Source organism: Macaca thibetana, chromosome 2 (genome assembly GCF_024542745.1).
Source record: "Macaca thibetana thibetana isolate TM-01 chromosome 2, ASM2454274v1, whole genome shotgun sequence".
In the NCBI taxonomy this organism is placed as follows: domain Eukaryota; kingdom Metazoa; phylum Chordata; class Mammalia; order Primates; family Cercopithecidae; genus Macaca; species Macaca thibetana.
In genome coordinates this window covers 154,723,618-154,746,311 of record NC_065579.1, presented here as the reverse complement: position 1 = coordinate 154,746,311, position 22,694 = coordinate 154,723,618, and the positions used below count along the sequence as shown (strand labels likewise).

At 36.1% G+C, this 22,694-nt stretch overlaps 2 protein-coding genes across 10 annotated transcripts in view; one reads left to right on the top strand and one right to left on the bottom strand.

The window, feature by feature from the left end:
• Positions 1-11,685, top strand: part of CFAP91 (cilia and flagella associated protein 91) — a 62,085-nt gene extending 50,400 nt beyond the window's left edge. For 3 of the 4 annotated variants that reach the window (XM_050781886.1, XM_050781887.1, XM_050781888.1), the window contains one exon: positions 9,621-11,685. The gene's annotated coding sequence lies outside the window, so the exon portion shown is untranslated. Of the gene's footprint in view, positions 1-79; positions 2,827-9,620 lie in introns of all 4 variants that reach the window. The other variant, XR_007723633.1, reaches the window with a different exon arrangement.
• Positions 1-22,694, bottom strand: part of LOC126949250 (cytochrome c oxidase copper chaperone) — an 846,236-nt gene that overhangs the window by 83,883 nt on the left and 739,659 nt on the right. The gene's annotated exons all lie outside the window — the stretch shown is intronic.

The following is a 22,694-nucleotide window of genomic DNA, read 5'->3' as shown; positions in this document are numbered from 1 at the left end:
TTCTTCCTCTCTCCCTCTGCCATTCTCCCTCTCTCTCTCTCTTCCTTTCTCCCTCTCTTCTTCCACTTTCAATGTGAAGACACAGTGAGAAGGTGGCCATCTAGATGCCAGAAAGAGAACTTTCAACCAAAACTAACCATGCTGGCACCTTGATCTTGGACTTGTACCCTCTAGAACTGTGAGAAAAGAAATTTCTGCTGTTTAAGCTATTCAATCTATGGTATTTTGTTATGACAGCCTGAGCTAAGACACTTACTGTGTTCAAAGGGTAAATGCCAATATTGAAAATTTCAAGAGAACTGGACATAATAAAAATGATATAGCATATTTGAAGAAAATAGAAATTCCAGAATTTAAAAATACAGTAGCAAAAATGAGAAACTCAGTGAATCTTTCCTCAGAGATATTTAGAAAGAAGCATGGAAAGACAAAAGGATAGGAATTTATAGAAGAGAGAGAAGGATAGATTTAGAATAACTTAATGATTTAGAAAAGGAGAAAAAGTGAGTAGGTATGGACCACTGATTGAATAAATTTGACTACTAAAGGAAGGAATAATATGTTGGGAGATCATATGGAATATGAATTTTCCAAAAATAATAAAATAATTGTTTTCAAGAAGACTTCTTAACCCTAAGCAGAATAAATAAAAAGAAAACCATACCTAGATACATCTTAGAATACTAATACTGCTGAAAGCCAAAAAGAAAAAAACCTTTAAAAGCATTCAGAGAAAAATGATAAATTACCTTCAGAAGAGCAACAATTAAGCTGACAGTTGACTTCTCATCAGAAACAATGAAAGCCAAAAAGATGGAATGATATGTTCAATATATCAAAATAGCAAAATAAAGTAGGATTCTATGCAAATGTATTCTTCATGCAAACATATTCTTCAAGAATGGCAATGAAAGACATTTTCAGACAAATGAAACTAATAAAATTTATCACTAGGAGATCTGCAACACAAGAAATTATTAAAGCGTGCTTTTTAAGCAGAAGAAAAATTATCCCAGGTGGAAGGTTGGAAATAAATTTAAGGACAGGTATGTGGATTGGCTTATTGATTGCATAAAACAATAATTACAAGAAACAGCAGTAATAGGAGCAATGAAGTTATAAAACAAAAGAGTAATATATAAGTCAGAAGAGGGCTAAATAGATTAAATTGTTCTAAGACACTTGCATTGTCTAGGAGGAAGATAAAAGTATAAGTTGACATTGATAACTCAATGATCCGTGATAACTCAAGGATGCATTTTGTAACCTCTAGGGTAACTCTGAAGGGATAGTAAGGAGATATATGACGTCTAAACTAACAGAAGAAAATGGGATTAAGTTTTCAAAACACTCAATACAAAAAGCAGATAGAAAGGAGAAAAAAGGAAACAGAACCAATAGAAAGCACTGAATAAAATGGCAGATGTAAACCAAAATTTGTCATTGAGTACATTAAATGTGAATGGACAAAATATTCCAAGTAAAGTCAGAATTTACCAGACTGAATAAAAATCATACTAAATTATATGCTGCTTGCAAGAAGCCTATATAAAATCTAAATATACAAAATGGTTGCAAGTTAAAAGATTGAAAAAGATACCGTAAAAACGCCACCCATAGAAAAGCAGATATAGCAATATTCATATCAAAGAAAACTTTAAGGCACAAAGTATTAGAGAAAAAGAAGGACATGCCATAAAAATAAAGGTCTAATTTATTGGAAAGATATAATGTCACAATTTAAATATACTTAATAGCATGGCCTTTACCCTAAATATAGCAAAATTTAACAGAACTGCCTATAGAAATAGATAAATCCACAATAATTCTGGGAAATTTTAATCTTTATCAGGAACTAACAAGCGAGCAGAGAGAAAAAACATTTAAAAATGTAATATTTGGCTGGGTGCAGTGGCTCACGTCTGTAATCCCAGCAAATTTGGGAGGCCAAGGCAGGTGGATCAGTTCAGCTCAGGAGTTCGCAACTAGCCTGGTCAACATGGTGAAACCTTGTCTCTACAAAAAATACAAAAAAAATTAGCCAGGTATGGTGGTGTGCGCCTGTAGTCCCAGCTACTTGGGAAACTGAGGCAGGAGGATTGCTTGAGCCCAGGAGGCAGAGGTTGCAGTGAACTGAGATCATGCCACTGCACCCCAGCCTGAGTGACAGAGCAAGACCTTGTCTCAATAATAATAATAAAATTAAAATGGAATATTTTAGATACATAATTTTTAAAAACTTGGCCTACTGGACATTTGTAGAATATTATGCCCAACAACTACAGATGCATATTCTTGCCAAGGGCAGAGGGACATTACCAAGGGAAAGAGAAGCCAGGGGAGCTGTGTGGGCTGGCATGATGGATTAGGGTGCAGAGGAGCCCCTAGGGTGAGGCCAAATTTTCCCATATAATGTTAGCTTTAGGTTTTAGGTAGATACCCTTTTTCTGGTTGAGAAATGTTTGAATCCATCATGTTATTTAACCAGTTATGTCAGTAATAAAATTCACTCAGTTCCATGGACCTAACCATTGACACTTCTATCATTTTTTGTTTTTTGTGGGTTTTTGTGTATGTGTGTTGTTTGGTTGGTTGGTTGGTTGGTTGGTTGGTTGGTTGGTTGGTTGGTTTTTGGTCAGAAAGAGAAGCTGAATGTTCTGGCTTGCACCATCACTCTGACATTCAGTGATTCAGAGTGATAAAGTTTCAGTGTGATTTTTTCCAGCTCAGGGCCAAGACTGAGATTTTTGTAAGTAAGAGCACCATCCTCAGCTACTGTCGCAGAACACTGACTGGCTTTGGAAATTGGCTGTTGCTGCAGACTCGGTAATATTTTTTAATGAATCTGTCCTAATGTTGCAAGGCAAGCAGAATTCACATGCAGAGCTTATGCTATGGTGAAGTCCCTTCACTGGCAACTAACATTATTTGAATCCCAAATAATATACTTCCTATGTTATGAAAAGTTAAAACAAGAAGGAAGATCTTCATTCCTACATGTATTTGCATTGGATATATTTTCTGAGCCTAAACTACTTTTCTAGTAGCAATTTTGGACTTTGAAACAAGTGCAAAGGAAATGTCAAAATCTATTTATCTGCAATGGAAGCAAGTCCATTTTACCTTCAATTGGAAGTAATCTGTATTGTAATGAAGTGCTAAAAAGAAAATATCAAGAGAAGAATATAATAGAATTCTATAAATGCCTTCCAAGCAATACATATGGATATTTATATAAAAGTATATAATTGTGGATGGATACCAGTATTGGCCATACCGTTCTGAATGAAAAGACATTTTCAAAGATGACATAGGGATGAGATAAGATAGGGGAAAATCTCATTTTCAAAGACGAAATGAGAAAGAGGAAAATCTAATTACACATCGCTATTAATAAATGAACATTTGCAATCAATTTCAATGACTTGAACCCAAATTAAGCAAAATGTTATTCCCCCAAATAAGAATTCCATTCTTTTCATTAAGATAACTATATCACAAAAAGCTATAGTCAATTATTAGTAGTGTATTTTAAATTTTATCAAAAATGTTATGAAAATTTGTTTTCTCTTTTGTTAAATGAGTATCATTGATTTTGTCATTTGACTCACAAAACCTAAAATATTTACTATTAAGCCCTTTTCAGAATTCCTTACTCTACAGTAATTACAATGAAGTAGAACTAAATATAACATATGGAAGAATCTCACAAATATAATAAGCACCATAATAAGCCAAATCCAAAAATAATCCACAGTATGAGTTTATTTATATAAAGTTCAAAACCAACAGCATTAAACTATAGTGTTTAGGAATGCATACTTAGAAAGTTAAGGTATAACGAAAAGTAAGAAAGTGACTACTGTAAAAATAAAATCAGAATAGTGATTACTTTTAGGAGGTAAAGAGAGGATTGTGATTGGGAAGGGGTAAATGGGAGCTTATGGAATACTATTTCCTGACCTGGGTGATATTTACACAGATGAGTACTGTACATTAATTCATTAGGCTGTACATTGCTTTTAGGTACTTTCCTATATGTGTCATATTCCACAGTTGAAAGTTAGTAATACAAAAACATATGAAAGTATAAAACTCATTGGTAAAAGTAAGTACATGGTCAAATTCAGAATATTCTAATACTGTAATGATGGCGTGTAAATCACTTTTATCTTTAGTATGAAGGTTAAAAGACAAAACTATTAAAAATAATACCTATAATAATTTGTTAAGGGATATACAACATAAAAATATGTAACTTGTGAAATTGAAAACACAGATGTTGAGGAGGGTGGTTAAAAAGTGTAGAGTTCTTGCATGCAATCAAATTTAAGTTGTTACCAGTTTAAAATAGCCTATTGTAACTATAAGGTGTTTTATATATTTCTCATGGTGAGTACAAAGCAAAAAATGTATATTAAATACACAAAAGGTGAAGAGCAAGAAATCAAAGCATAGTACTAGAGAAAGTCACCTAATTACAAAGGAATACAGCAAGAGAGGAAGAAAAGAACAAGGACCTACAGAACAACCATAAAACAATGAACCAAATGATAGTAGTAAGTCTTTATCAATAATTACCTTGAATGTAATTAGATTAAATTCTCCAATGCAAAGACATAGAGTGGCTGAGTGGATAAAAACAAACAAATGAGACCTATGTCCAGCCTACAAGAGACTCACTTCACAGTTTAAGGACTCACATAGACTGAAAGTGAAAGGATGAAAAAAGATACTCAATGCAAATAGAAACCAAAATAGAACAAGTGTAGTTAAACTTACATCAGATAAAATAGATTTTAAGTAAAAAGCTATAAAATGAGACCAAAAAGGTCATTATGTGATAATAAAGGGGTCAATTCATCAAGAGGCTTTAACAATTATAAATATATGTGCACTCAACGTTGGAGCACCTAAATATATAAAGCAAATATTAATAGATATGAAGGGAGAGCTAGACTGTAATACAGTAATAGTGGGGACCTCCAGTATCCCACTTTCAGCAATGAACAGAACATCTAGACAAAAAATCAATAGAGAAATATCAGACTTATGCTACACCTTAGACCAAATTGACCTAACAGACATATATAGAATATTCCATCCACCAGCAGCAGAATACACATTCTCCTCAAATACACACAGAACATTCTCCAAGACTGATGACTGATAAACAAGCCTAACAAACTTAAGAAGATTGAAATTATAGCCAGTATGTTTTTTCCAACCACAGTGGTATATAAAATAGAAATTAGAACAGGAGGGATTTCAGAAAATTCACAATTACATGGAAATTAAACAACATGGTCCTGAACAACAAGAAGTCAAAGAAGAATTGAAAAGGGAAATTAAAAAAAAATACCGTGAGGCAAATGAAAATGGAAACACAAGACATAGTTATGGGATGCAACAAAAGCAGTTCTAAGATGGAAATTTATAGCAATATGTGCTTGCATCAAAAAAGAAGAAAGATCTCAAGTAAACAACGTAATATTACACCTCAAAGAACTAAAAAAAGAACAAACTAAGCCCAAAATTAGTAGAAGGAAAGAAATAATAAAGATTAGACCCGAAATAAGTGAAGTAGAGACTAGAAAAATAATAGAAAAGATCAACAGAACTAAAAGTCGGTATTTTGAAAAAATAAAATTGACAAACCTTTAACTAGACTACTTAAGGACAGAGAGGGAAGACTCAAGGAAAATCAGAAGTAAAAGAGGAGACATTACAACTGATACCACAGAAATGCAAAAGATAAAAGACTACTATAAACAACTACATACCAACAATTTGGACAATCTAGAAGAAATGGATAAATGTCTAGACACATGCAACCTATCAAGACTGAACCGTGAAGAAAATAGAAAATCAGAATAGACCATTAACAAGTAAGGGCATTGAATCAGTAATGAAAAGACCCTCATCAAAGAAAATCCCAGGCAGGACCCAATGGCTTCACTGCTGAATCCTACCAAACATTTAAATTGCAAAGTCTTCCAAAAAAATTGAAAAGGAGGGAATACTTCCAAACTCATTTTACAAGGTTAGCATTACTCTTATTTCAAAACTAGACAAGGATACTACGAGAAAGAAAAATTATAGGCCAATATCCCTGATTAACATAGATGCAAAAATTCTCAAAAAAAAAAGTAACAAACTAAATTCAACAAATTAAAAGGATCTTTCACCATGATCAAGTGGGATTTATCCTAGAGATGAAAGAATGGCTCAACATACACAAATCTATAAATGTGATATACCATATTAACAGAATGAAGGACAAAAATCACATGATCATATCAATAGATTCAGAAAAAAATTTGACAAATACTCTTTCATGACCAAAAAAAAAAAAAAACTCTTAACAGATTTGTTATAGAACAAATGTACCTCAACATAGTAAAATCCATATATGACAAACTCACAACTAACATCATTCTCAACAGTAAAAAGTTGAAGCCTTTTCCTCTAAGATCAGAAACAGACAAGGATGCTCCACTCTTGCTACTTCTATTCAACATAGTACTGGAAATTTCAGCCAGCACAGTTGGGCAAGAGAAAGAAATAAAAGGCACCTGCATTGGAAAGGAAGAAGTTAAATTGTTTTTCTTTGCAGGTGACATGGTCTTATATATAGAAAACCCTAATGACTCCAACAAAAAAACTAATAGAAATGATAAAGGAATTAGGTTACAGGTACAAAATCAACATACAAAAATCAGTAGCATTTCTATACATTAACAACAAGCTATACAAAAAAGAAATCAAGAAAACAATCCCATTTATAATAGCTACAAGGAAAAAAATAAAATACTTCGGAGTAAATTGAATCAAGGAGACCTGTACATTGAAAACTATCAAACACTGATGAAAGAAACTGAAGAAGACACAATTAAATAAAAGGATATCCTGTGTTCATGAATTGAAAGAATTAATATTGTTTAAATATCCATGCTACTTAATGCAATCTACAGATTCAATGCAATCTACAGATTCACTGCAATCTCTATCAAAATTCCAATGACATTTTTCACAGAAATAGAAAAGGCAATCCTAAAATTCATATGGAACCATAAAAGACCCCAAGTAGCTAAAATAATTTTGAAGCAAAAAGAACAAAGCCATCACACTAACTGACTTAAAAATCTACTGCAAAGCTATGCTAATCAAAACAGCATGGTACTACACACAAAGACCAATGGAACATAATAGAGAGCCCAGAAATACACCCACGGATTTGTGGTTAATTGATTTTTGACAAAGGTGCCAAGAACACACAATGGGAAAAGGACAGTTTTTTCAATAAGTGATGCTGAAAAAACTGGATATCTACATACAGAGAAGAATGAAATTAGAACATTTTCTCCACACCGTTTTCAAAACCCAACTCAAAATGGATTAAACACTTAAACATAAGTCCTCATACTGTAAAACTGCGAGAAGAAAACATAAGGGAAAAACTCCTAACATTGGTCTGGATGATTATCTTTTGGATATGACTCAAAAGCACAGGCAACAAAAGTGAAAACAGACAAAAGGATTACATCAAACTAAAAAGTTTCAGCAAAACAACAATAAACAGAGTGAAGAGACATCCTGCTAAATGGGAGAAAATATTTGCAAACTGTACATCTGGTAATATTCAAAATATATGAGGAACTCAAACAACTCAATAGCAAGAAAATAAATAACCCAATTAAAAAAGGGCAAAGGACTGAATATACATTTCTCAAAAGAAGACACATATGAATGGCCAACAGATACATGAAAAAAATGCCCAATGTTATAATCATTAAAGAAATGCAAACAAAAACCACAATGTGATATCACCTCATACTGTTAGAATGGCTATTATCAAAAAGACAAAAAATAAGTGTTGAGGAGGATGTGAAGAAAAGAGAACCCTTGCATGTTGTTGGTGGGAATGTAAATTAGTACAGCCATTGTGGAAAACATCACGGAGGTCCTCAAAAAATAAAAAATAGAACCACCATATGATCCAGCAATTCCACAACTGGGTATCTATCCAAAGGAAATGAAATCAGTGTGTGAAAGAGATATCTGCACTTCCATGTTCACTGCAGCATTAATCACAATAGCCAAGATTTGAAATCAACCTGTGTCCATCAACAGATGATGGTATACACACAATTGAATACTATTCAGCCTTAAAAAAAAAAAAGAAGGAAATCCTGTCATTTGCAGCAACATGTCTGAACCTGGAGGGCATTATGCTAAGTGAAATAAGCCAGGCACAGAAATACCAGCATTATGCCATGAACCAGGCATAATGCATCCACACACATACACATATGCTATCACTTACATGTAGAATAGAAAAAAGTTGAACTCATAGAAGTAAAGGGTAGAATGTTGGTTGCCAGAAGCTAGTGTGGTAGGGAGATGTTGGTCAAAGGATATAAATTTCCATTAGGAAGAATAAGTTCAAAGGATGCATTGTACAACCGCGGTGACTATATTTAATAACAATGTATTATATTTTGAAAATAGCAAAGAGAGATTTTAAGCACTCTTTCCCAAAAAAATGAAAAGTATATGAAGTAGTACATATGTTAATTAGCTCGACTGAGCCATTCTACAATGTGTACGTATTTCAAACCATCATGCTGTACCTGACAAATATATATAATCTTTCTTTGTCAGTTAAAAGTAAATAAATGAAATAGTAAAGGATGTTGGCAGTAAGTCAAAGTAAAATGGAAAGAGAATCAGAAACAGTACTTATGTCCTCCAATGTCTACATATTAACTTTTCCCAAACAAAAGTTCCATGGATAACTGCTCTTCAGGACATTCATAAGCAGGCCTGCTCCTGGTATTTGCAAGACCTAGGTCAAGAGGATGAATTGAAGCTTCATATCATATGAAAATATATAAAGTTGTAAATTAGGCTAACATACTGTTAGATAAAATTTATTCTACCCACCTACTTTCACAAACATGTCTTTGAGATGATAACATTGAAAAATGGGTAAGCAGCTATGGGTTTTATGTAATTGAAAGATGGCAAGAACCAAAGATGATAAACTTAGTTATTATTGTACATGTCTGACTCTTCTGTTTATGTTCCAGTAGTATTTGGACAAGTAATGAAATAAAGGCATACATGGTTTTTTAAAAGTTAGAAATACATATGTATATATACAAACAAATATATATATGTATATACATTATGCCTGCAATATACAGAGAATATTTCTGGAAAGGTCAATAAGAAATTGGTAGGTAGCTGTTGTCAGGCATGGAAACTGGGGACTGGAGTTCACACTTGGGGAAAAGAGATTTATTTTCCTCATGTTGACATTCTTTTGTATTTTTATTTTTTTTATGATGTATGTATATTATTTTCAATTACAACCTAGTTAATGTACATATTTTTTTAAGTGCTAGAATTTGGAAACTGACACACTGTGAAGTAAGAAACATCTGGATCCCTAAGGCTTATAAACGGCAGAGCTGGGATATGTGTGGGGCTGTCGGAGTTCAAAGCTAGGGCTCAGACACACTGTATCACAGTAATTTTTTGCATGTATTGATCTGATAATGAATGTTTCTAAAAGATGACATAATCATAAACATTTGTTTGGCTCTTTTTTACAGATTGTGATTAAAAAAATAAAAAGAAGCAGTGCGAATCATCATAAAGAATTCCAATGGTCTGCACTTCTCCCAAAGTGTGCACTGCTCATAAACTTGCCAATGTGTGTTTCGTGAGAAAGGAGATTTGTTTTCCTTAAACACCCAATAATTTATAATGGTTTTCAGTAATAATAATCAAATGAAAAATCTTCATTCTCTTCAGTGTCTTCTAGACGCCCTACTTAAAAAGAACATTTTCTTATGTCTCATTTCAATATTTTGTTAACTATGAGGATGTGCTGGTTTGTTGAATCAAACAAAAGGAAATGTTGTGGAATATTTTTCCAAGTAGTTTTGGTTCACTATTCGCAGGACATTGGCATTATCTACTAAGGCTGAAAATGTGCATATTCCATGACTCAGGATTTTATCTCCCAGATATATATTCAACAGAAATGCATGAGTATGCGCACCAACAGGCATGACAAAAATATTTATAGTAGTGGTATTCACAATAGTCCCAAACTGGAAACCCAAGTGTCCATCTTCATTGGAACAGAAAACTATGCTTTGGTCTACTTCTACAGTGGCACATCAACCCACTTCTGAGCTTTAGATCTAAGAAGTATGTTCATGCAACAGCCATAGAGATGGTGCTGTTGAAAGGCAATCTGCCCATCCTGTGTATTGACAAGCATCAGGATTCCATGAGGATTCTTCCTCAAAGACTGGCAAATAGGAAAAAACAGTAAATGAGCAAAAACATCAACATGGAGCTCAAGTAAAGAATTTATAAAGGAAAGTGTGTGCTACTCTGAAAACAATAAAAGCTTATGTTAGAAAATATCTTACTGTAAGAAACAAGTAAAATTTCAGAAACATTTGCTGGGTGTTTTTAATAGGAGTCAAAAAGAAAGGGTCTTTTCAGAAACTGAAGTAGGGAATAATAAGAACAGACAAGGTCAAAAAATAGACAGATGCGGGCTGAAAAGGAAAGAAAATGGGCTAAGATGGGAAAAATGTAAAAAGATTTAAAATCCAGCAACAAAATCTGCACATTCATTTGGATGCAGTGAAAAGGGCAGAAATATCACAGCAGAGAATAAAACTGGTAATGTTGGCGACACATTTATTAAGTGCTCCAACATGAGATGGGAAGGAATGGGCAAAGTGATTAAAATGACAGCAGTTAGCTGTAGATGACCTATCCCACAGCAATCGGAGTTCTTGAAGAAGAAACCAGAACAAATAAGATAGAAACAATAATCAGAGTTTAATAATTAATTTTCTGAGTTTTTTTTTTTTAAACTAAGTATACAAACTTGAAAGGGTTCACCTTGCCCTAGCAAAACTAGGATTGGGGCACCTTTTTTTCCCCTGAGGATCACTGACAAAAAAACACTGCACCAATAAGGAAGCAACTAAATTTTGTTTTGTTCTTTAAAAAATGCTAACCTGAACTAGGTAAAGTTATATCATTCGCTTTTGAAATAAAACATCAGGAACACAAAATGAGAAGTGAGTTAGGTTGGGCTGATGGGATAGAAGGTAGGAGGCGAATGCTATACAGCTGGGAACAGCAGACTTTCTGTAAAGGGCCAAATGGTAACTACATTAGTGTTTGCGGGTCAGATGGTCTCCATCATAACTGTGTACTCAACTCTGCTGTTGTAGGGTAAGAGCAGCACTAGGTGACACAGAAATGAATGAGCATGACTGTGTTCCAGTAAAATTTTATTTTAATTAAAATCAATTTTTAATTAAAATCAATGTTTGAAAAAGGATTTAAAATAGCTTCTGATAAAGGACATACGTAATGAAACTTAAAGTATGATATTTTCTTTAAAAGTCTTTATCCTTATGTAGACTTCTAAAACTATGTTTTGTGTTTAGACTGTCAAGGAAAATACAAGTTTTTATACAATTCTTATTGACTAATTGAAGTTTACCAGGAGAAGAAAACTTTTTCCTGGTACTGGCAATCTTTTACTTATAATGGCTTGAGTTAAAAAGCTCCAACTTTTCTAATTTTTGCTTTTCAAAATAAAACACCTATAGTGACAATAAAAACACACACTTACAGCCATGTGGTCATAGTGACTGGAGCCATGTAGTGAATTGGGGCCAGAATAGTACGATCAATAGCAATGCACAATCACAACGAACTGTCTGAGACAGAAAACTTTTTGCATGGATGCATAATCAGATATAGTGAATCATTGTAAAGAGAGGCAGTGCTTTAGCTGGAGGCAAGGTAAAATCCAAAAGGAAAGTATGCAGTGTGGGTAAAGGATCTCTTTAGGATGAGAAACTGTTAGCACAAAATTGTTGGGAATTCTAAGTTCCTGAAGTACAGAACTCCCAGACAAATTATGTTAGAGCCTGAGTGTTAGTTCAGGAGGAGCTTCCACTGCTAACTCCCATCCCCCTACTCAGTTCTAGGCCACTGGTACCCCCTTGAGGGTAGAGTTGTATTTACAAACACTTGGAGTGATTTTATGCAACAAACTGCACAGAGGACTATAGACTCGGTTACTAGGGGAGTGGAGAATGCCAGCAAGCCCCTGAGTAACAGTGAATGGCCTTCAACTGTGCTTACCAATTGTGGAACAAAAGCCAGCTAGAACCCTAGCAATATAGTAGTGTTATGGGATTTTGGGGGTGTTGCTTTTCTGGCCAGAAACCTCTGTGGACAGTGGGTCCTTTGCCTGAGTTCTTGTCCTGTGTCTGGGAAGAATGCGGTATGCAGACAAGTAGAGGGTGAGCAAGATGAAGAGCAGTTTTGTTGAGTGTTAGTACAGCTCAGAGGAGACCCACAGTAGGTAGCTCCTCTTTGTAGGTAGGTCATCCCATTGAGTGTTCAGCTCTCAGCAAAAAGGAGGCAATGGAGTGGATGGCTCCTCTCTGCAGGCAGGTCATCACGATGAGTATTCAGCTCTCAGCAGAGAAGGTAGCGCCTCTCTGCAGCTGGTCATTCAGACATCTCCTCTGCTCTGGCTGAGTCCATGGTTTTTTGATCTTCAGAGAGGGGAAGTGCATGCTGATTGGTCCATGCACAGCCATGGGCAGGCCCAGGAAAAAGCGATATAAACTCCCCCTCCAGGCAGCAGTACTGGCAGCCCGGCCCCCAGGCTTCAGGACTTCCCGGCATGAAGGTGGGACTTCACTGGGGCCCTGCCCCCTTCTGCCCAGGAGCTGTCTGCCTCCCTTGTCATTCATGGCACCCAGGCTCTTACTGCCAAGGGATGCCTGCAGGCCAGCACTGAACTGCCCTCAGCACCCCCTCAGCTTCCCTCCTGTGCTCTTCAGTGCCCAAAGACAGGAGGGGGCCAAGGCAGCAGGGGGCTGGCATGTCAGCACTGCCTTGAGCATGCGCCCACCCCGCTGGCCTGCGACAGTGCCCCAGCTCAGCCCCAACTTTGCTCCACAATCAGAGCATGCACCAGGAGTGGGGAGAAGCCAGGTAGCAGGAGCAGGCACTTCCAAGCCTGCAAGAGCAGGGGGGCATTCCAGGGCCTCCAAGAGTGCAGGGATGCCTGAGTCTACAGCCACAGTTTGGGCAGCTACAGCTGTGCCCAGCAGCAGGCTCCTGCCTGCTCCCAGTCCCCCAAGAGCAAAGGGAAGCTCACATCTGCAGCCACGGTTGGGTGGCTGCAGCCCTACTGGGAGGGCAAGGCTCCTGCCTGCTCTGTGGAGTGGGAGGCCAGGTTCTACAGCCATGGTTTGGGTGACTACAGTGGCACCGGGGGAGTTCCCATCCCAACTCAGAAGGGCAGGGCTGGCGCTTGTCCCCAGCTCCCACCAGCTCCACGGAGGGTGCAGCCGAGGCTGCAGCATGAGGGTGTAGCATGGAAGTTAAGGGAGCAGGCTCTGGACCCAGACTGTCCGGGTTGAAATCACAGTCCAAGTTCAGTGTGTCAGACAGGTTATTTAATCCCACTAAGCCTTAGCTTCCTCGTGTGTAAAATGGTATAACCATAGAATGTACATCACGAGGTTGATGTTGGGATGTAATGTATTAATTTACATAAAAAGCTTAGAGCAGCACGCAACACACGGTAAACACTCAATAAGCACCAAGTAGCTAATTTTACTATCCCAAAGGGATAAAGGACAAAAGAGAAATAGGTGGAGCATGTTTCCCGCTTATAAGGAAAATGACCACACCTACCACTGTATAGACAGTGGCGCAGTGGATATCAGTGTCTAACCCATCAGATGAGTTTCTCCATCACATTTGGGGAAGAATACGAGACTGAGAGAATATGGATGTGCTATCATCTGCCCCTCCCCTAACCCCTCCACCAAGAAAGGGATAGGAATGAGTACCTCATGTTCTGTAGAAACTTGAGGTGTTGAGAATAAGGGCTCCCTCCCTACCAGATATCAGTGCAGTAGAAGGAAGCCATAAGTATTGCACAGAAGAACTTCCCAGAAAACTTAGCTACAATCATTGAAGGAGGCATCTTTTATGATAGGTGTCAAATGTTGAGGAAACTGGAAGGGAGGACTACAGTGGTTCTTGGCTGTGGCTGCATGCTAAAACCACCTGAGTACTTTAATAAAAAAAAAAAATGTTTCTTGGGTTTCACCTCAGGCCAAGTGAGATAGAATCTTTAGAAGTGGAGCCCAAGCAAAGGGGATTTTTTTTTAAAGTTTCCCAAGTGATTTAATGTACATTCCAAGTTGAGAATAGATGACACGTTTCCTAAGGAAATTGTCCCTCTCCAAGCATTTACCATTCATACTTACTACAGAAGACATGTCTTCAGTCCAGGTTCTAATGATATTTTCTTTGTAAAGCGTAAAGAATTTCAAAGGCAAGAAAAAAAAATATGTGAGAAAACACTGATACTGGACATAGTCATAACACTCTGTACTTCCTCAGTAACACACGTGATAGTAATTTCCTGCGTAATCGTCTCTCTCACTAGCGTGTGAGGGCAGGGCAGCAGCTATACCTAGTGAATTCATTTGTTTGCATCTGTAGTGCTTAGTCAGTCCAGTCTCTGGCACGTATCAATCCCTCAGTAGGTATTTATTGAATGAAATTCTACATACTTAATGTTTGTAAAAACAAACATTTGTGTGGTTTTAGAGAACGTTTATTATGTCTTGGCATATTACAGTATGAAATGAGTTTCAAGGACAAAATTCTAATTTATAACATTCATTCCTTATAAATGTTTAACTTTTTGTGATTCAACTTGTGAATGTTATCAAGGAACCAAGTAAGTCATAAAGGAAGGGAGAGGCCTTCTGTATGACATCCTAAAAGGAATTTATCCCATTTATCCTTGTACAAATGACATTTGACAACTTAAGAAACCTCCAACAGAAGTTTCAGAGAAGCAAAAATGTTCTTTTCACTGTTTCTTTTATTTTTAATAAAAATTAAAGATATTTTATTAAAACATATCTATAAAATCAACTTTCATTATGTCAGAATGAAGAGGTCACCAATACTCCTCCACTAAAAAAAATCATACAACTGGACAAAATTGACAAAAGCACCCAGGAAACTAGAAACCTGCCAGAGATGGGCAGCAAGTTGAAAAGCTCCTAGAGATTCAAGGAGAAACAGCAGAAGGCTAATTCTTTCCCCCCAGCTCCCATCAAGCTCAATCAATCAGCAAGAATTATAGTTTTCTAGTTCGGAGTTGGCCAAAAACCCAGTGGTTCTGCTGCCAGAGGAGAAATACTTAAAAATATTAAAATTATAAAATTTAGGGTAGAGAAGTGGCATGAAACCTTACGACTTTGCATACTAAAAGTAGCAAACTCAGTTAGAAATGAATAGGGAAAGGCCACAGCTTTGTTAGCCCAAGGATGCAATCTCAGTTGGGGTGAGCAGCAAACCAACCAGAGTGCTAATGGGGAGATCCTGGAAGAGTTGAGACAAGTTTTCCACATACCCCTGGCTGACTGAGAATACAAAAAACTAACCCAGAAAAAGGAAAAAAAGGAGCAACATAACACTAAAATCAAGTTGGGACAAATAGAAAATAAATCACAAAATGGTACACCTCAACTTTAGCATGCATTAAATATTAGTGTATTAAACACTCCAGATAAAAGGCACAGATGTCAAAATGGTTTTTTTTGTTTTTTTTCCTCAAAATTGTTTTGAAAAAAAAAGCAAAACCAAGTATATGATTTACAAGAGACACTTTTCAATATAAAAACAGTAATAATGAAAGTAAATGGATGGAAAATGATATAATAGGAAAATATTTAGCATAGGAAAACTAGAGTGGTTCTGTTACTACAGCTGGCAAAAAAAAAAAAAAAAAAAAAAAAATTCAAAGCAGGAAGTATTACCAGAGACAAAGTAGGATACCTCATAATGATAAAAAATGAAAACTAAATAGTCGTATCTATTTATGCCCCTAATAACTGAGCTTCAAAATTCACAAAGCAAAACTAACAAAGAAGTAAACAAATCTCCAAAGTTGAAGACTTAACACCTTCTTCTCAATAGTATAGAATAATTAGATAAGAAATCAGTGAAGTTTAGAAGACTTTAAACACTGTATACATTTACTAAACACTAATCAGAACACTATACCCAGCCACTGCAGAATACATATTGTTTTCAAGTGTACTTGGAACATTTACCAAGATAAGCCATATTATGAGCCACAAAACATCTTTATATGTTTCAAAAAATGGAAATCTTATATAATATGTTATCTGACCACAGAAACAACCAGCTTAGAAATCAGGAACAAATACATATTTTTAGAAAATCCCAAACATTTGGAAGTTAAACAATATATCTCTAAATAACCTTTGGATCAAAGAAGAAATAACAAAGGAAATTAGAAAATACTTTGATGTGAATGATTGAGAAAATACAAATTCAAAATTTATAGGATGTAACCAAAGCAGTGCTTACAGAGAAATAGTAGCTATATGTACTTATGTTAGAAAAGAGGCTTAAAACCAGTTATCTAAGTTCCCACTTAAGGAAAATACAGAAAGAAAGGCAAAGTAAAACCAAAGTAAGTAGTAGGATAGATGTTTCAAGATACAGAAGAGCAGAAATTAATGAAACAGAAAGCTTAAAATGATACAGAAAATCGACAAGAACAAAATTTTATTATTTGAAGAGACTGGTTAAAAAAAGAGAAATCACAAATTTTCAACATCACAAACAAGAAAGAGTATCACTGTAGTGGAAGAGGGAATGTCACTATAGATCTTACAGGCATTAAAAGGATAATAAAGGAATAATTTGAAAACTTTATGATAATAAATGTGATAGCTTAGATGAAATGGAAAAAAGTCCTTGAAGCAGAATTTACCAAAAGATATACAATGATAAATAGAAAATCTATATATCCTTGTGTCTATTAAGTAAATTGAATTCATTATCAAAAACATTCCCCTAAAGAAATATCCAGGCCCAGATGGTTTCAGTGATGAATTCCATCAAACATTTAAGGAAGAGATCATGTCAATCTTACACAAACTCTTTCAGAAAACATAGAGGAAACACTTTGCATCACATTTTAAGAGTCCAGTATAATCATATCATCTGACAGAGGTAAGAAAATAAGGTTACAGGTCTATATCATGATTTTAATTGCAGCGTTGGTGGTATGGTGGTGAGCATAGCCACTTTCAACAATTATGAATGCAAAAGCCATTAATGAAATATGACCAAAACAAATCCAGAATTCCAAAAAAAAGAGAGAGTATTATTCAGTACAGAGCATGTTTATTCCAAAGATGCAAGGTTAGGACAGCATTAGAAATATCAATGTAATTCATCATATTAATAGAAAAAAGATAAAAAGACATATTATCTCAACTGAAAAATTAACAAAATTCTACACTCATTCATATTTAGAAATTCTCAAAAAACTAGTATAAAAAGGAACTTCCTCAACCTGACAAAAGCATCTATAAAGAAGACAGCTAGCATCATAACTAATGGTGAAATATTCAATGTCCCCCACAAGGATATCTACCCGCACCACACTGCTATTTAATATTGTATTAATCGTTCTAACTGGTGCAATAAGGAAAGAAAAAAGTATAAAGATCAGAAAAGAAGAAAACTGTCTTTCTTTGCAGAAAACATAATTATTTACATTGAATATCTTCACTAATACTAAGGAATAACTAATAGAACTTTTTAATAAAGTCACAGTTATATCTCATCAATATAAATATATATATATACACACATATATATATATTTTCTATATACTAGCAGCAAACAATTAGAACAGAGGTTTTTTTTTTTTTAATTGACTTAATATCCAAAAAACATAAAACACTTAAGAATAAACTTAACAAAAGACGTGGAAGGCCTCTGCACTAAAAACTACAAAACATTGCTGAGAAAAATAAATGACCTAAATAGAGAGTTAGCCATGTTCACATACTGGAACATTCAATGTTGTTTTGTAGTCATTTCTCCCCATATCGATCTGCCGATTCAATGCAATCACAATCAATATACTAACAGGCATTTTAATAACTTTTCAAAGTTGATTCTAAAATGTATATGGTAAAGCAAAGAATACAGGAAGAGCCAAAATGGCTGGGCACAGTGGCTCACACCTGTAATCCTAGCACTTTGTAGGGATAGTGTGGCGGCTGAGGCAGGAGGATCACTTGAGGTCAGCAGTTTGATACCAGTCTGGGCAACAAAGTGACACCCTATCTCTACAAAAAAATTTTTTTTAATTATCTGGGCCCGGTAATGCACACCTAGCTACTCAGGAGGCTAAGGCAGGAGGATCCCTTGAGCCCAGGAATTTGAGGCTGCAGTGAGTAATAGAGTGCACTCCAGACTGAGTAATAGAGTGAGAGCATATCAAAAAAGAAAGAAAAAAAGAAAGAAAGAAGAGAGAGAGAGAGAGAGAAAGAAAGAAAGAAAGAAAGAAAGAAAGAAAGAAAGAAAGAAAGAAAGAAAGAAAGAAAGCCAGCCAAAACCATCTTGATAAAGGACAAAGTTGAAAGGCTCATGCTACCTACTTCAAGACTTGCTATAAAGCCTTAGTGATCAAGACAGTGTGATATTGGCATAAGAATAGATAAATAGACATATATTGCAGAATAGGGAATCCAGACATCATCTCATACATGTATGGTTAACTGATTTTTTTTTTAACTAAAGTTCCAGAGCTTAGTAATGGGGGCAAGAGAGCCTTTACAACAAATAGTGCTGCAACAACAGAATAAATGAAAGAAGGAAAAATAGATCTTGACATCTACAACACACCAAACACAAAAACTAATTTGAGATGGGTTTCAGAATTAAGTTAAAAACTTAACGAGTGTCTAGAAGAAAACAAAACAAAAAAACCCAAAAAAACCGCAGAATGTCTTTATGACTTATCTACAGGACTCCAAAGACACTAGTCATTTAAAAATGACTTACAGATGCCTGCAGCCCATTCTGGGGAAAGGTCATTCATCGTTATGACCAATGTGGATACAAAGCCTAACACAAAAAGGTCTTGAACTTTTGGAATAAGGTTGCTCCTGTATTGATCACTGTTCTCAAAAGGAAAGCCCCAACACAAGCTGTATACCTGTATCATCTCCTTGTACAAAGAAGGGAACTGAAACATAAAGAAGAAACAAGTTGTCCACTAGCATTGCTGACATCAGCAAAATTGTAGAACAGGCAGCTCCAAACTCCCATCCCTCTACAGAAATACTGAAAAACAAGAAGCAACTGTCAGAGTCAACTTTGCTAGAACTCTGGAGAAGAGTCAAAAGTTTATGGCAATTAAGAAAGTGCTGAACCAAGAAAAAGCAACTTAAAAATGATAGGACATTTACCAGTTTTTAAAATGGGGGTGAAAATGATACGAAAACTTTGTGGCATTTTTTCTTGTCCTTGCCACATCTCCTCTTTGTCTCAGCAGCAGTCTTGAAGACAGCATCCCGTGTTCCCAGTATGGGACCCTGAACCCTGGTTCTGGAGGGAGCAGAGCAGGCTTCATTTGCAAATTACTGGGGTTTGTTTGTCTGTTCTAACCTATTTGGGAGCTAACTGAAGAACTGATCTGAGGTATGCATCTTGTTTTGCCTAACTGAGAACCCCTGAAGAGGGAAAAATGACAGTCATTGCTCAGAAACATTGTAAGGTGAATAAAAATCCTGTAGCCACCTGGGGGCAGAAGATTAAGGTTGAGACATACAATAGAATGCCTAAGGTCTGCTAGCAAAAGCCAGGAAGAGAGTTTCTTTGGGAAATTAGGGCAATTCAAAACTGCCAGTGTGTATTAGGGAGTTTAGAAAGCAACATGCATGCCAGGACAGGACACATGTTCAGAAAATACCTAAGAAGACCCTAATCTCTGTCTGATCTCTGGGCTCAGTACAAGTAGAAAGTGAAGGCTCATGTGAATTTTTTTTTCTTTTTTCTTTTTTTTTTTTTTTTTTTTGAGACAGAGTCTTGCTCTGTCATCCAGACTGGAGTACAGTGATGTGATCTCAGCTCACTGCAACCTCTGTTTCTTGGGTTCAAGCGATTCTCCTGCCTCAGCCTCCTGAGTAGCTGGGATTACAGGTGCCACCATACCTGGCTAATTTTTGTATTTTTAGTAGAGACAGGATTTTGCCATGTTGACCAGGCTGGTCTCAAACTCCTGACCTCAGGTGATCCACCTCCCTCAGCCTCCCAAAATGCTGGGATTACAGGTGTGAGCCACCATGCCCGGCCTCATGGGGAATTTTAAATGCCCTACCAAAGTGTTAATAGTGCCCTAAGACAGAGCCAATCCACAGAGACTAGAAGAGGAGGGGGTTTTACTTGTTTTGTTTTACTTAGCTCCTGGCAGTCAAGGAGTCAAAGTCACTGGCTGAACACAAGCTAAGCCTTCAGCAATCAAGACAAGCAAACCTTAAGGAACTGGAAGGTTCTGACTTCCAGAGTTAAAACACTGTAATATTTGAATGTTCAATTTTTAAAAATCACAAGGCATACAAAGAAACAGGAAAGGATAATGCATTCAAAGGAAAAAAAATAAACTGACAAAACTGTCCATGAGAAAGCTCAAACATTGAAATTATTAGGCAAAGACTTTAAAAACAACTGTCTTAAATACATTCAAAGGACTAAAGGAGATCATGGAAATGAAGAAAGGAAACCAGAAAAAATGATATATGAACAAAATGAGAATATCAATACAGAGATAGAAATTATAGAAAGGAATCAAATGGAAATTAAGAAGGTGAGAAGTATGATAACTGAAATGAGAAATTTCACTAGAGGAGTTCAACAGCAGGTTTGAGCAGGCAAAAGATGATTTAACAAACTTGAAGACAGGACAATTGAAATGATCCATTCTGAGGAGCAGAATGAAAACGAGTGAAGAAAAGTGGACAAAGACGAAGACACCTGTGGAACACCATCAAGTGGACCAACATATGCATTATGAGAGTCTCAGAAGGACAAGGGAGAGAGAGACAGAGAGAGACAGAAATTATATGTGAATGGCCAAAAATGTCCCAAATGTTATAAAAGACATGAGTCTACACACCCAGGAAGCTCAACAAAGCCCAAGCAAAATAAACACGAAGAGATACACCAAGATACAGTATAGGCAAATTGTAGGAAGACAAAGAGAATCTTGAAAACCCCAAGAGAGAGGCAACTCATCCTGTACAAGGGAGCCTTAATAAGATTAACAGTTGATTTCACATCAGAAACCATGGAGGCTTGAAAACAGGAGGCCTGATGCCACTTCACACCTAGAATGGATATAACTTTTTAATGGAAAATAACAAGGAGAGGATGTTGGAGAGGACATGAAGAAATTGAGACCCTTGTACGTTGCTGGTGGGAGTATAAAACGATGCCACTGCTGTGGTAAAGCTTGGTAGTTCCTCAAAAAGTTAAACGTAGAACTACCACATGACCCAATGTCTTAGTCCATGCAGGTTACTACAACAAAATACCATAAATTGGATAATAAACAACAAAAATTTATTTATCATAGTTCTAGAGACTAAGAAGTCCAAGTCAAAGTACCAGCAGATTCAGTGACTGGTGAAGCCACCTTCCTGGATCATACATGACAGTCTTCTCACTATAACTTTAGGTGGAAGAAGGGGCATCAACCATGAGGGCTCCACCTTCATGACCTAATCACCTCCCAAATGCCCCACCTCCAAAACCATCACCTTGGGGGTTAGGATTTCAACATACGGATTTTGAGTGGACTCAAACACCCAGCAGTTACACTCCTAGGTACATATCCAAAAGAATTAAAGCAGAAGCTCAAACAAATATTTATACACCAATGTTCATGGCAGCATAATTCACAACAGCCAAAAGATACATGGATAAGTTAAATATGCTATATGCATACAATAGATTATTATTCAGCCATAAATAGGAATGATGTTCTGACCCACGTTACAACATAAATGAACATTATGCCAACTGAAATAAGCCAGACACAAAAGGACAAATATTATGTGATACCAATTACATAAAATATCTAGAATATGCAAATTCATGGAGACGGAAAGTAGATTAGAGGTTACCAGGGACTCAAGGAAGGTAACAATGGGGAGTTGCTTAATGGATAGAGTTTCTATTTGGGATGATGAAGAGGTTCTGGATATGAATAGTGGTGATGGTTGCAAAACATTATAATTAATGCTACTGAATTGTACACTTCAAATGATTTAAATGGTTAATTTTATGTTATATATATTTTTTCCCATAATAAAAAATGTTGGCTGGGTGTGGTGGCTCATGCCTGTAATCCCAGCACTTTAAAAGGCCAAGGTGGGAAGATCGCTTGAATTCAGGAGTTCAGGACCAGCCTGGACAACACAGGGAAACCCGTCTCTACCAGAAAAACATAGCTGGGCATATGCCTGTAGGCCCAGCTACTCAGAAGGCTGAGGCAGGAGAATCGTTTCAGCTTGGAAGGTTGAGGCTGCAGTGAGCCATGATTGCCCCCACTGCACTCCAGCCTGGGCAACAGTGCAAAATCCTATCTCAAAAAAAAAAAAAAAAAAAAAAAAGTAAAGACTGATAAATTGTACCTTATAAAAATAAAATAAATACATAAAATGTAACTAGCAATTTTAAGACACTTAAATACTTGAATT